We start from the raw sequence: 14,767 nt of genomic DNA on the forward strand, positions 1-14,767 counted from the left end.
GCCGGACTGCGCCAGGAGAACCGGAGCGATCGCTCCGAGAACCGAGGCAGACGAATTACCCCCCTCCTGGGAATCGCCGACGATCAGCTGCCCCCGGAAGTCATCTCCCATCCCCTCGCGGAAACGGAGACCCTCTCACGGTAGCCACCCCGGGGAAATGATCGGGCGTGGTCCGTTCCGGATCCCCCTGCGAGCAGGATGGTGGTCCTCCGAGGGACCGTCGACGACGACTCAACCGTTGGGGGACCGCCTGGGCCGATCCTCCTCCCGCATGCTCGCGGGAGCGAGCGATCGCTCACGGTGGTCCCCAAGAGACATCGGGGCTGATGGGGAATACACCCCGATGTCACTACTCCCCCTCGACGAAACTCCTGGGGGAGCCGCCCTCCGTGAACCCGCTGCGTCCAGTCTGGCCGGATCATTCTGTCACGACACGGGACGGGAGTCAGGACGCAAGTGCAGGGTTCACCATGAAATAAATAATATTTAATATAAAATGAACAGAAACAAAACACGAGGAGTAAAACAGCAACACAGGAACATCCAAAATGTGACACGGGTAACAGACAGGGTAGTAATGACAATGACAATGATCCGGCGACAGGTGAGAAACAGACAGCAGTATAAATACACAACACTTAACAGGGAACAGGTGTGATGAATCAGTCCGTGAATGTCCAGGTGACGTAATCGGGGAGACAAACAAAACATGACACGGATCACCGTGACACATGTTTTGACAAAAATGTTAAAAGCGGAGTTATCTCGTTTTGCAACGAAACTCTTCATATGTTTTCCAGAGCTCTTAAACTTTGGTTTATAACTGTTTAACTTTCATAAATTGTTACATTTCAAGTTTAAGCTCAAGCTCATTCCAGTGCAAGAGCCTTTAAACCACGAATATATTTAATAATTTACTTATCAGTAATCTATGGTTTATAAGGAATATAAGGAATAATAATTTTCACCTTGCACAAAGTGTTTTAATTGTAACACACTGGAATACATAACTTCCGGTCTGCATGTCACATGTGGTGTTGTCGCACAAGTTAATTTTTTAAATAAAATTGGATCCGAATATTATGCACTCGCAGATGGTTTGCACACCATGCAGCCCCTTTCCGACTTACCTCCTTTATCAGCCGTCATTTTTCATCTACAGTGGAAGGGCGGCTTTAAAGTAACCACACTAATTTTAAATCAGACAAAGATGACCGGCGGGCCGGATGAAGATGATTGGAGGACCGCATTTGGCCGTGGCGGGCCGCTAGTTGACTAGCCCTGACCTATATTATGACTTCCTGAATAAATCTAACTATGTTTATTTTCTCTGATTCGTATTTCATGTTGCTGCACAAAAATCAATCTAACTCTGTGTGATATTATCAAAAAGAACATCACCAGAAAGCTGATTTGAACTGATTGTGCCTCCAGACAAAATCCTGCAGTTTATATTGCATTCTGTTATTACATCCATTTTTACAGTCACTGACATTATTCATGGGAATCTAACTACACAAATGCATTGCTTGACGTGCACTGAGGTCAAGCATTCAATCAACATTTGTGTTGCTTCAACATTCAGCACACTGTTATATGAAGAATCGAATGTCTTCCCACAGAATATTGCAAAACATCTGATCTATATCTATATCATAAGACCAGTGAATTTGAAACCAAACTTATTCAAAGATATCTGCAAGTCAGTGCACGAGTTATTGATTTGTGAAGAGTGAACAAACAAATTAATAAATTGCATTGCATGGTTCTCATTTGGATGAGAAAACTACAAAGACCTTGATAAAGTTAAAGTATAATAAAATAAAACAGGAAATAAATAAATAAAAAGTTTTTAAGACTTTGCCTAAACCGACATTAATTTCAAGATTAATGTGCTCTGATGCAAGACTGTGAACATAGAGCTAGACATGAAATATGCTGTATATTGTATCATTTGGGATAAGAACTAAGAGAAAATATAAGAAGCTTTAAAAAATGGGGATTCGCACTAACAAGCTGGCTAGTGAGTATGATATTCCCACAACATGCATGCATAGGCGAGCCGCATCAACAATGACTCTCAAAAAACAAATGATAATTTTTAAACAATTGAAATGAAATGATGCAAGCTTCATTCTTTACTGTCTACTGTAGTCATCCCTAAAGATTGGGCTGACTTGACTTGGGCTGTGCTGGTTGGGGAACTAAATTCTTAAAACCATGCAATATCTGTTCTAGATTGCACTGCAAAGGTGGACCAGGTGTATAATGTATACATTACAAACTGACAGTGCAATATAGTGTAAGAATGATTGATCCATACTGTAAAATTATGCTAAATATTATCATTGAAATATGATCACGGAGAGACAAATATGACTCATGCATATGCTTATATACTGTCAGAAAAAAATGTAAAAAAAATGGTTTCTAGCTGTCACTGGGGCAGAAGCCTTTCAAAAAGTACACATTTGCACCTAAAGAGGTTCATATAGTATTAGTACATCCAAAGTACATACATGTTACAAAATGTATTCATATATGTATCTAAGGGTGTTTTCACACATACACTGTTTAGGTTGGCCCAAATGACGCGTCGGTCCGAGTACGGTTCGTTTGGGTCAGTGTGAACACAATAGCCGCACTCTGGTGCGCACTAAATGGCCGCTACTAGACCGCTCTAAACAGGTGGTCTCGGAGCGTCTGCCTCCGAATTCTGGTGCGACCCATCTGTGTTGTGAACGCTGCTCGACCTCTGGCCGAAACAAATACAGGAAGTTCTCCACATGTTTGATCCACGACTTCCGTCGTGACGTGAGCAGGGTGTTATATTGTGGGTTAACAACAAACAAGGCAATCTTGGTCCGTTGCAGAGATTCACTGTCTCCTGGATGTTTGAGCTGACGATTTTATAAATACACAGCTGTCCTTCACACACACAAATAGTGCTGGCTCCGTGAGAAGGGCTTTTAATAGAACAGTTGCGCAATTTCGCGTTAAAGCAAAGAAAATTCGCAAAGACTTCCATCGTTTATCTCCATATCTTGCTAGTCTCGCTCTTCCTGTCAGGATGGTTGTCGTGGAAACATGGGGGGTCGTCATAAGATGGTAAGAGCTGTCAGAGACCAATGACAGGGCTGACCGTTGTCACATGGTGTACAGTGTGGTGTTTCGAGTACGGTTAAAACAACATATGTGAACACGGATCGCACTAAATGAGGCCGCACCACGGTGCGCACCAACATATGTGAAAACACCCTAAATGGTACAAATTAAGATGCTCCATGTTACAGCTTAGGAACTTATTTTATACACGGTGTATGTCATGATATAGGCTGTACATACACATGAAGATTATAAGCCCGATTTGCACCCTCTGTGATCGAAAGGGGGTGTGACAATATTTGTGTTTTACTGCAGATGCTTTTTTTGTCCAAAAAACTTGGTGTGTGGTGTCATGGTGATCATTTTGCTGCTCCCAAACGCGTTGAAGCCTCCCCGATCCAAAAACAAGTTTAATATTTACAACTCATGATCGTGCTGCCTCCAACATGACAGCTGCAATAGCCAATAAGATCATATTTACCAGATGTTGCGAGCTTTTATGGCTCAAACAAAACACCCACCAACATGACATGAACTACCACATTTGTTTTTCTTAAGTCACATTTGATCTCATGTTGTCACTTTCAAATCGCTACTATAGTCATCACGTGTGTGGTTGCGGTTGAATCATCCAGTGTGTGCGTTCTAAGGATTATGTTGTTAAAAATGGTTTGATACTGTCCCTATGTCTGTGGTCTCCCATGAATTAAGAACTGTCCAGCATGTCCCAGGCCTACTGTAGTTCTAAGCTAATTTAAATATAAATGTAGAAATTTTGCATGTGATGCCTGTCTTTGGAATTGTGATCATCCCCTTTGGAAAAAAATAACTTCTCAGTAAGACACTCAGTGACTATCTTGGTTTACATCAAATCTCTGTAGTGATATAGGAGGGAAGAATGGACGCAGGTGCTTATAGCAAAGGTCTGTAAACTCTCAATAACCCATAAAGGCAGAGCTATTTATTTGACAGTTCCTTAAGTTTACACAGACAGGTGCAAGTTCCCCATATGCTATTTTGAGAACTTTTAACAGTTTTGGCCAACTAAATTGTAGCTGTTTACAAAAATAAAGGTACAAAGCTGTCACTGGGGCAGTACCCTTTAAAAAAGGTTGTAATATGTACCATTTTGGTACAAATATGTATCTTTAAACTTCCAATTTGTACCTTTGAAGTACTAATATGCACTCTTTGGGTACAAATTTGTACCTTTTTTGAAAGGGAACTGTCCCAGTGACAATGTGGCACACAACACTCATGTCTAAAATCTGGACAATGGTCTGCATCTTCTGTGAAATCCATTGCAGCCCATCAAACAGTTTTACAGTAACACACAGATGAGGAGATTTTATTTTATGATTCCTAACACATTTGCTGATTTGCATTATGTACTACGGAATCAGTTTTCCATGAAGGGAAAAATGCAAATAAATTGCTATCTTCTATATAATACGCTTAGCGCTTGTAGATATTTTCAGAGCCTTTTCTCCTGACTCAGATGTGTATTTCAAATTCTTTGGCAGAATTGCTCAGCACGCTCTGCTTCCTCCTTAAAAAAAACGCTGGCCTACTAAAAACTTTCTCAGCCGTGAATGCGGACAACAGGATGCCGTATCCCAGACGAAGACGTTGGATGCAACGGCAGTCGCCGTTCAGTTTGTGAATGCAGAACTTTTTTCTTTGTCTGCTTCCAGCACATGTACGTCAGCAACTCGGTATCCTGCGGCCCTCATCCAGCCAGTAATGACCGTCTCTGAGGAGCAACTTCTCCATCTCGCAATCTCATCCCATTCTGCATGTGACGGCGGGACCTTGGGGAGCAGCTGGCAGAGAGTGGGAAGAACTGAAGCAGGAGCAGAGTCAGGTGAGCGAGGTCCATCACGTTCCTTCCACCTCAAGCGCTGACATGCACTGTCAGGTATTTTCGTCAAGGTGAGAACAAGGAAAGACCTCAGGGGCAGATGGATTCATGTTGGTTGGAGCTTAGCTGACATGTAGCTTGCAGTCCGAAGGGCAGGAGTGGCACAATACCACATTAGAGTGAAATACGTATGTCGAGAGGATGCAGGGGTATTTGATACACTTCTCACGGTGATGGAATGCCCTTCGAGTAATCAAAGACGGCTATGATGGCCTTCAGTTTTGCTGATTGTGGGAGTTGTTTTTCATTTCGACATGACCTACAGTAAATTTAACAGTAGCAGAGTTCTAGTACATTTGAAGGTAAAACAAAAGGTTGGAACTGATTTGTTGGACGGAATAATGGAAAATATCACCTTGATGGTTACAAAGAAATCCTATGTTCTCTTTCTTATTCTTTGTTTAGTTAATTATGGTGCCTATGAATTATAATTTATGGCGCAGAAGCAAATGATTTAAATCCATTGACTTCGGTGAAGGCGGTGCGTCACAAGGACAGAGGGAAAAGAAATTTCTACAATGGATGCTCACACGTCAAACTTCAAAAGTTGAGAACGTTTTGCCTCCATATGCTGTGACTGTTAAAAAATATTGCTACAGAATAAGCATCTCAAAATGAAACTACAGTATAGTCAAGGAAACAAATGATACAGAATCAAACAAAAAATGCTGGCAATTGTAAAACCTTAAGCCCAATTTATAGTTGTGTGTAAGCTTTAGGCTGTAGGTTATCCGTAGCCTGTGCGGAGCTCTGCGTAGCCTGACGACAAATTTTTAACAGCGCGTCAGTTCTATGCAGACCGCAAGCGCTATGATTGGTCCACCAGAAGCCCTCCCGTCAGGTAAAAAAGCTGCGTCATAGGTATTTCCGTTTGTGACAGTGAAAACAAAGATGGGCCAAGTTCAGGAGTGATTTAACTCAAACAGCTACAAAAGTGGCTGTTTATTTACTTCCATTATTGCTGGTCTTCTCAAATCATACACAACAAGTTGCTCTTCATTTTTGGGTTAACTTGCTGCAACTGTAAAAATACCTTGTCGAAAATAACAAACGTTTTGGTTTCCTAGGTAATCTATGTGTTGTTTATTTTGCTTGTTATATAAATAAACTACGTTTAAAGTACTTTGTTGTTATTTATTCTTACAGGAGTTTAGCGCAAGTTGCGTGTTGACCATGAAAGCCGCTTGTTTATGTTGTTACTGCTGAAACTGTCTATAGGTGGTGACAGTATCCTGGCAATAGATTGCTATATTCTCAATATGTCACTGTACAGTTCTCACTCTGTTGAAGCAGTGATGTTCTCATGGATTTGAGTTATTCAATTTCAACTTAACTTTGACTATTTTCAGAAACAACACAGTGTCGCCCTCAATCCCGAGGCCTTCACTTTCTGCTCCTGGATGTGAGTACACTGTCAGCATCATGTGGACAGTGATGGAATCCCACCTGCTCTTAATGATGTGTGTGTTTGTGTGTGTTTGTGTGTGTGTGTTTGCTGCGTGTCTGCTGTGTCACAATCCAGCTGCCCCTCACTTGCATGGAAAATGTTGAATATTTTAGAAGTTGTTTACTAGTATCCTTCCCAGAACAGCTGCAGGTAGATGTAGACTCTAGTGAGGGTCTGTCAATAAGACAGCCCCCTGTCTTAACCCCAGCAGGACTGCAGAATGAGGCACAATCTATAATTAATGAATATTTTATTTCAGAGAGCTCCTGCTTTAGTCTATGAATAGACTGCATATCTTCGATTCATGTGAGTATATGTGTGTGTGTGTTAATGTAGGAAACATACAGTGTAAAAGTGAAAGTTGGATCCAATTAGATTGGTACCACTCGAAAATGTAAGTTTTATCAACTTGAATTTTCTCACTTTTTAAGTTAATCCAGAATTCACTTTTTACAATGAATCTAAATATTTGACTTTGACATTACATTACATTCCTCATCACTATCAAAACCACCTGTTATCAGACCATAACTCTTGCAGTTGATTTAATATTGAAATGTTAAATACATTTGGCTTTAATTCGGTTTATATATATATATATATATATATATATATATATATATACCCAAAATTTATAAAAATTGAAGTACAGATTGTACAGAGCTCCAAACAAATATACATCTTTAGCTAAAAGTCCTGTCATTGAACACAAATATGTCTGTATTAAGCTTCAAACTGTATGAATGATTACACTTCCAACACTGTTATTAGTTTTATTGCTGTATAGCTTGAATGTGTTGCCTGGTCTGCCAGCTTAATTGTTGTTTATATACTGTGTATAGCTGTGGAGATGGAGGATGGCGTGGTATAAACTGAAACCATAGCAACAATAAATACCTACATTAGGAGGGCTGCTGGAGAGGAGGCAGGTTCATTTTTTTTCTTAACACAACATTTTGGTTTCATCTGGTTTCACTTGTTAGATTGATGGAAAAATTTTGATTGAGATGATTGTGTGTGAAAATATTGTAATTCAAACACATATTTATAGTATGCTATCATAAAGTTTTATAACAAATGAAGTCTTATATCAAATGAAAGCTCTAACTCTCGGGAATAAGGCTACAGCGTTATTTTTGTTCTGTTATCACCAAATACATCATCGAATGAATAATGAGGTAAAAAATTGTCTTTTGTAAACGTATGTGAACGAGTGTGAACTGCCTCAGATAGCACAGATAGCCACAAATGCTATACCAACTTTTACATAAGGTCCTACTCACAGCATTTTCTTTGGTTGTGTGCATGTATAATCCCTTGCTATTTATTATATGTGCACTACAAAAAAAAGTATTTTTATATGAAAAATTTGGTGTTTCATCATATGAAAAACAACATAAATAACAATATTTGTCACAAACAGTAGCTTTTTATGTAACTTCAAAGGGATTTCTGTAAAATGATATACAGATATTGCATTTATTCCACTGTATGTGGTTATGGGGACACTTCAAATATTTTTAGCCAGAAATTAAATACAAAAAAGGGTATTATTCCTCCCTTCAGTTGGAGTAGAATAACTTTTGCATAGATTATGAAAAAAAAATCCTTTTTTTAGACAATTGCTATAATCAAACAAAACTGTCTGCAGATTTCGTTACCACTCAGGGCCAGAGTTATACACTTTTAAATACAGACTTAAAAAAAAACGTATTGTTGCCGCTAGTGGCACAATATATATATATAGTATAGACCCTTTTACAGCCCACGTGATCAAATAGCCTGCGCGCGCATTTGGGCAACAGAAGTGGTGTTATTCCCCAGTGGTTCTAAAGTGTTAGCAACTCAGAAAGTTTATCAAAACGGTTTCCCAGCATCAAAATGTCTGGTTGTTGTGTTTGGTTGCACTAATATAATATACTAATAAATGTATCTGGCAACTTTATTTTTGGCCATCTGCTAATGTCTATCCACTCCACTATAGTACACGGATCTGGTAGCTGTGTTGATAAAGTCAACTTTTTAAAATAACTTTCTCTATCTGTGTTGCTTCACTGCTGATTCTTGCAATACTTCCGTGGTCTAAATGCGCACGCATACGCTGCCACTTCATGTGTACAAACAGAAAGGGTCTATATCTACACTTTTTTAAACATGTAGCAATGTGTTTATCTTGATTTTCACCATTAGAATAAACTTTTAAGTTATTGACCGTTTCCTACGAACACAACAAATCTATCCAGCATCATACAAGTAGATGTGTGTTCCTGATCGGAAGAATGTCGGAGCCACCACTATTTCGAATCGTAAATATAAAACATGTTTAATATTTACGATCAGAAAAAAAGCACACGCTCTTGAGATTATCACGTGAAACGAAAAAAATCTTTAAAATTTTACGAGATTTCCTGTGTTCACAGTTGGTTTAAAATCTGTTCGTGTGTGGTGTGCTGTACAGGTATTTGACACATCATGACACACCACACACACACTATAGGTGCAAAATGGTTAAATCTAGATTTTTTTTGGATTAAATCTTTTGGTGTGTACCCAGCTTAAAAAATCAGGAACTTATTTTGGAGTCCTCAGTCTTGTAGTCTTTGAACCTCCGGGTGATGTTTTCAGCTAAAAATCACAGAGCGTGCCAGAACTTATCCTTTCTTTCTAAGCTTCATTAGTTCTGTTTGAGATGTAGTTTAAGGTGTATTCTGGATGACATATGGAGGACCTAGTGAATTATTCACAATAAAATGGGTGGGCGGGCATTCAGAACAAAGCAGACTTTTTAAAACACTTGCTTAATAGGGCCAAAGTTGTTTTTCCACTTCCAAATATACGATTCATTCTCAAGTGACATATGGTCAAATACTATGTTGTTGACAACAGCAGATGTAGCTTAAACACATTAAAATAAGACATATTTTGTAGGCCCTAATGGAATATTTTATTTTTGCAACACAGAGTAATGCGTATTTTCAAACATTTAGAATTGCGTAGGAGACAAATGAAAAGGAAATTAAAATTATAGAGATCTTTAAATCATAGTGAGGGTATGCAGAGAAACATTTTGACTAACGCAGAAGAATTTGTCTCATTAACGTTTCTCTTATTCATTTGAAAAATTATTTTTTAAAGAGGATAGGGAGAAGAGGGAGAGCAGCGTTCGCATCATCTGAGCAGCAGGGGGAATAAGGGTAGCGGGTCCAGGTGGAACTGCAGTACATAAGGACTCCAATCATTAGCTGCGCAACTCTGCATGCCTGCACAAATGAAATAAAATGACATGCCTGTAATGGAATAGATGATTTCACAGCACCGGTGCCGAAAGCATGCAGCCTTCACATGGTACGTCAAGGACAAATGCAGCAGAGAGATGCTAATGGTTTGCTTTGATGCTTGATAGATTTTATGAAGCAAGAAAGTAAAATCATTGTGATTACAGAATGCATTCTTAACCAAATGTGACGCTAAGTGAGATATATTGCCATGTAAATTCAATTTACCATGTGACGGATTCTAGATCCAAGAATCTCAGAAATCCCACTCACATATACGGTATATATTTTTTGCACCCAGTTCATGTTTTGATTTCAAGGATGTGTAAAGGTTAAGGTTTTGTTTACAGGGATGTGTCCTGTATGTATTTATGTGCACAAACAAATCCAGAGCCATTAGGTGTCTTGTTCCATATGACCGGTATACTTTATGGCCGTGTGCTGGTCGTGGTTGATTTATGATTTGCTCTTTTGAGGTCAAAAAAGCCATGGTATTGTTTTAAGCACCATTAAAAAAGTCTGAGTAAACAAAAGAGTTAGACCTAGGAATGACACAGGTAATCTAACATAGTAATGAGATAAATTGCTTGGGTTGTTTTATTAGTGACTTACTAAAAACAGGCCCAGATCCTGATCTTTGGAGGTCTCAGTCTTTAAGAAGGACCACTTCATAAACCCTTCTTCAGCAGGATGACCTGTACATGGTTGTACAAAAAAGTTATACAATTTTGTATTTCCATGCGTCAACATATTCCCTTTTTCCACCTAAAACTTTTAGTGTATGCAGTGATGTGTTTTTAAGAACATAAAGGATACTATTTAAAATCTTATTAGGGTCCGAGCACCGAGGTATGAGGTCCCTTTTGTTCTTCAAGGAGTTATTATTGTACAATTTTTCCTTAATGTACAGTACCTCTTGAAAAATGGTGATCCTGAGGTTCATTTTTATATTATTTTTGAAGCTTTTTTATTTTAAAACCTTAATATCCGTGCCCGAATTGGACTGTATAACTCAGTTTAGGTTGTTATAACTACAGCACATGCATGTAAATTAATATCTTAATTCTTTCCCTGACAGCGTTTTTAAAAAGTTGCCAACCAGCGCTAGCATTTTTTATGATTTTCACAAAAGTTAAATGCCTTCCAGAAAATGTTCTTCTTTAAATATATAAACATACAATATATAAAATAAAAAAGAACAAACCCTCTGCTTTCAAACAAAAAAGTGTTTCATCCTACCTTCATTTGTTTTATTTTTAACACCTGCCAAATATGAGTAGGTTTTTAAAAAAATACCAAATTTTGAGCAAAAAGCTGAGATAATTACATTTTTGTGGAGGACTTTTAATAGAGATCAGATTTAGATCTTATACCTGGTGGATAATAGTGACAATACTGATTGCCGGTAAAACTTGTGATGGGCAGAGAAGCATTTTCTCTTCCTTTAGCAACCAGATAAATCATCAATGGGCAGGGAAAGAGTTAAATCTCTTTAATTTTAAAGACCTCAGTGTGCTAAATAACATACAATTAAATAAAACAAACTATCAGTTTTTAAATTCAGCCACTGTCGATATTATCTGTTCATTTACTCTAGTCTTTGTGGACACCCAACCAACTTCATTGAATTTCTTTAACTCATTGGGCTACACCGGCCTCATATTGAGCAGAATCACTGTTTCAATTTTAGTGTTGTGACATTAATTCCAAACTAAACTCCCTACATTCACACTTTCCAGATCGACTAACACACGACATAGTCCTGCCTCGTGTCTGTATTAAGTGCTGAGGCCACACGTTCTGATAGGTAGTGCCAAATATAGCCATATTTATTGTGACAGTTAAATTACAGCCCTGCAGTGCAGTCATTCTTCACGACGCACAGCTCCATATCTGGGCTTGGGGTTCACGCAAGCACATATGGCGGAGTCTTATTGACTTCGGTTGCTTTTATACTAAGCTAATAATAAGTGCTATTGGCTGGCATGCTACAGTATAGGTGATTTTGGGTTTACTTGTAGGGGAATAGGATTGCAATGCTTATACACTAGGGCAGTTTTCTTTCAAAAGGTACCTAAGGAGTTTATATTAGTACATCGGCGGTACATACTGTATTGGTACCAAGGTGTGCATAGTACCCAGTGGTGGCCGGTGACTTCTTTTTCGAGGGCACTCGATGCGAAGTTCGTCACAACATCTATGTAGCCCATCATGTGTGTGGTTCGTAATGTCAAAGTATGTGTTTTGCTCATCGAGTGATCCTGTGTGCATAAGTGCCTGCTGCAGATGCGTCCAAAGTGTTTATGATAAAAGAGACGCTCACGTCTGCCAGATACTCGCATAATCTCATGCGTAATCACAGTTCCCTTTCAGTCGGTCACTACGACGTCACGTCGTGACCGACGAATTGGGAACCGCTCCGCGGGTGACCTATCTACTTCGAGAAACTATAAAAACGCCAATGAACTTGGCATGCAGGTATTTGCATAATGCCGGCGCCGCCCCGCCAGGTGCGTATATAAGCCGCAGGTGCACAATACCAAATTAGCTTTTTGCTTCGAAGCCGGCAGACATCTGCTCTCGAGAAGCGTATACTGATCTTCGTAGATCCCTGTTCTTGGAGGAAAAAGATCTCAGCTTGCTGAAGTTGGTTGGGCAAAGACACCTCAGCGGAGGCTCGCAGTGTTTTCTCCACCCTTTCTCTCTCTCTCTCTCTCTCTCTGTCTCTTTTAGGACTTGAGTTGAGTGAGTGCGTTTGCCTCTCCCTGTGTGTTTCACCAGCTCGCACAAAAAGAGTGATTTCCCTAAAAGAGCAGCACGTTTGAGCTTTGTGTCTTTTTAAAGACAGTCACTCATTCGTGTCACGGTCGGGTGCGTCTTTTTAAAGATGGCATTCCGCCCGTGTTCCGTTTCTGGATGCGGTGTGTTCATCGCCCCCCGGGATGGCCACGAGCGCTGTGTTTCGTGTCTGGGGCTCCAGCACGCAGAGGCAGCGTTGCGTGATAGTTCATGCTCCACTTGTGAGGGCATGACTATGGCGGATTTGCGGAGACGGGTGTCGTTTCTCCGGGAACGGCACCCGCCTTCCAAGTCTGGTGCTGCTAAGGGCGCAGCTACCAAACTTGCGAAGGATGACCTCCGTATAACGGTGCTGGGTCGGTCTGCTGGTTCGTCCAGCAGCTCCCAGCGCCCTGATCCGTTGCCAGCGGAGGTCCCGATGGAGATGAGCGGCCCGTGTTCTACGGTGTCCTCGCGCTCTGTCGAGCCTCCACCGGACGCGATGTCCACCGTAACGTCGGAGGGGGGGTTGTCAGCCTCGGACGTCGATCCAGATCCGCTCCCGCCTTCGGGTCGGGTTGCGGGTCCTGCGTTCGACCCCGAGATGGCAGCCATGCTCGCTCGGGCGGCGGCGGCGGTCGGCTTGGAGTGGACTGAACCTCCCCCACCTGAACCGTCCCGCCTCGATGATTGGTACTTCGGGGGTGCCAGGGCTTCTCAGTCCTCGCCCCCGGTGCCCTTCTTCCCCGAGGTACATGAAGAGCTGACGCGGTCGTGGAAAACCCCGTTTTCCGCCCGGAACCGGCCGTTTCAGCCTTCACCCCTCACCTCTCTCGAGGGTGGAGATGCCAGGGGGTATACTGGTATCCCGTCAGTGGAGCGGCCGGTCGCGATGCAGTTGTGTCCGGCCGGTGTCGCTTCCTCCTGGCGGGACCAGCCTACTCTCCCCTCACGGGCTTGTAAGCAGTCTTCGGCGCTGACCGGTGCTGCTTACAAAGCTTGTGGGGAGGCAGCCTCTGCCCTGCATGCCATGGCATTGCTGCAGGTTCATCAGGCTAAGGCTCTGAGGGACCTGCACGCGGGAGGTCACGACTCGGCGGAGTTCTCTGAACTGCGTGCGGCCACTGATCTGGCGCTTCGTGCGACCAAGGTCACCGCACGCGCCGTCGGGCGTGCGATGTCTACCCTGGTAGTCCAGGAACGCCATCTCTGGCTGTGTCTGGCGGACATGAAGGATGCTGATAAAACCCGGCTCCTGAATGCTCCGGTTTCCCAGACCGGCCTGTTCGGCGAGACGGTCGAGGAGTTTGCGCAGCAATTCTCCGCGGCCAAGAAGCAGACTGAGGCCATAGCTCAAATCATGCCACGTCGGAAGCGTCCTGCGCCTGCCCCATCCACGTCGGCGCCTCAGCCTGCTCCTCGCCGAGGGCGTCCTGCGGCGGCCGCCTCCGTTCCTCCCCGGGGCTCTTCTAAGAAGCGAGGAACCGGTCGTCAGCAGCCCGCCCCGCCCGCTCAGCCCGCTCCGAAGGGTGGAAAGAGGAGATCGAAGCGGCCCTGAGACGGGCGACCTAGAGATGGAGGGGATCGCTCTTCGGGAGATGGTGAAGGCACCACTCCCCCCACCGGAGGAGGGCCGGTTGGGGAATCTTTTGTTTCATTTTTCTGTTCCGCCGACTTTTCAGTCGGCACCCACAAATTCACAAAAAGAGCGAATTCCACTTCCATCTCTAGGTCTTCAGATAAGCGCCGGAGATACGAGCGGGCTCATAACCCCCCCTCGTTCTCCGACTCATCAGAGGAGAACGAGAGCGGCGCTCGGGCTCATAACCCCTCCGCGCTCTCCAACTTCTCAGGCGGTAGGAGACAGCTACGGGCTCATAACCCATCGTCTCCCTCCTCCTTCGCCAGAGGGTGCATCGAGTGGCGAGAGGTGTCTTCAGCAGAGCCTCCCTTACTCAACCACCCAGCAACGGACTCAGGTGAGTGTTATCACACACAACACTGCTGTCCGTGCGGCCGTTACGCACACACCGGCGATCACCTCCGTTGCGCCCGCCGCGGGTACACCGATCGTGCCTTTAGTCCCCCTCGCACGGTGTCTGGGGGCGTGGAAACAGCTTCCCAGCCCGTCGCGTTGGCTTTTACGCACGATTCGTCTCGGCTATGCGATCCAATTTGCCCGGCGTCCCCCCAAATTCTCCGGCGTTCGTTTCACTACGGTGAGAGCTGCCGATGCGCACG

Source organism: Paramisgurnus dabryanus, chromosome 19 (assembly GCF_030506205.2).
Source record: "Paramisgurnus dabryanus chromosome 19, PD_genome_1.1, whole genome shotgun sequence".
NCBI classification, from domain to species: domain Eukaryota; kingdom Metazoa; phylum Chordata; class Actinopteri; order Cypriniformes; family Cobitidae; genus Paramisgurnus; species Paramisgurnus dabryanus.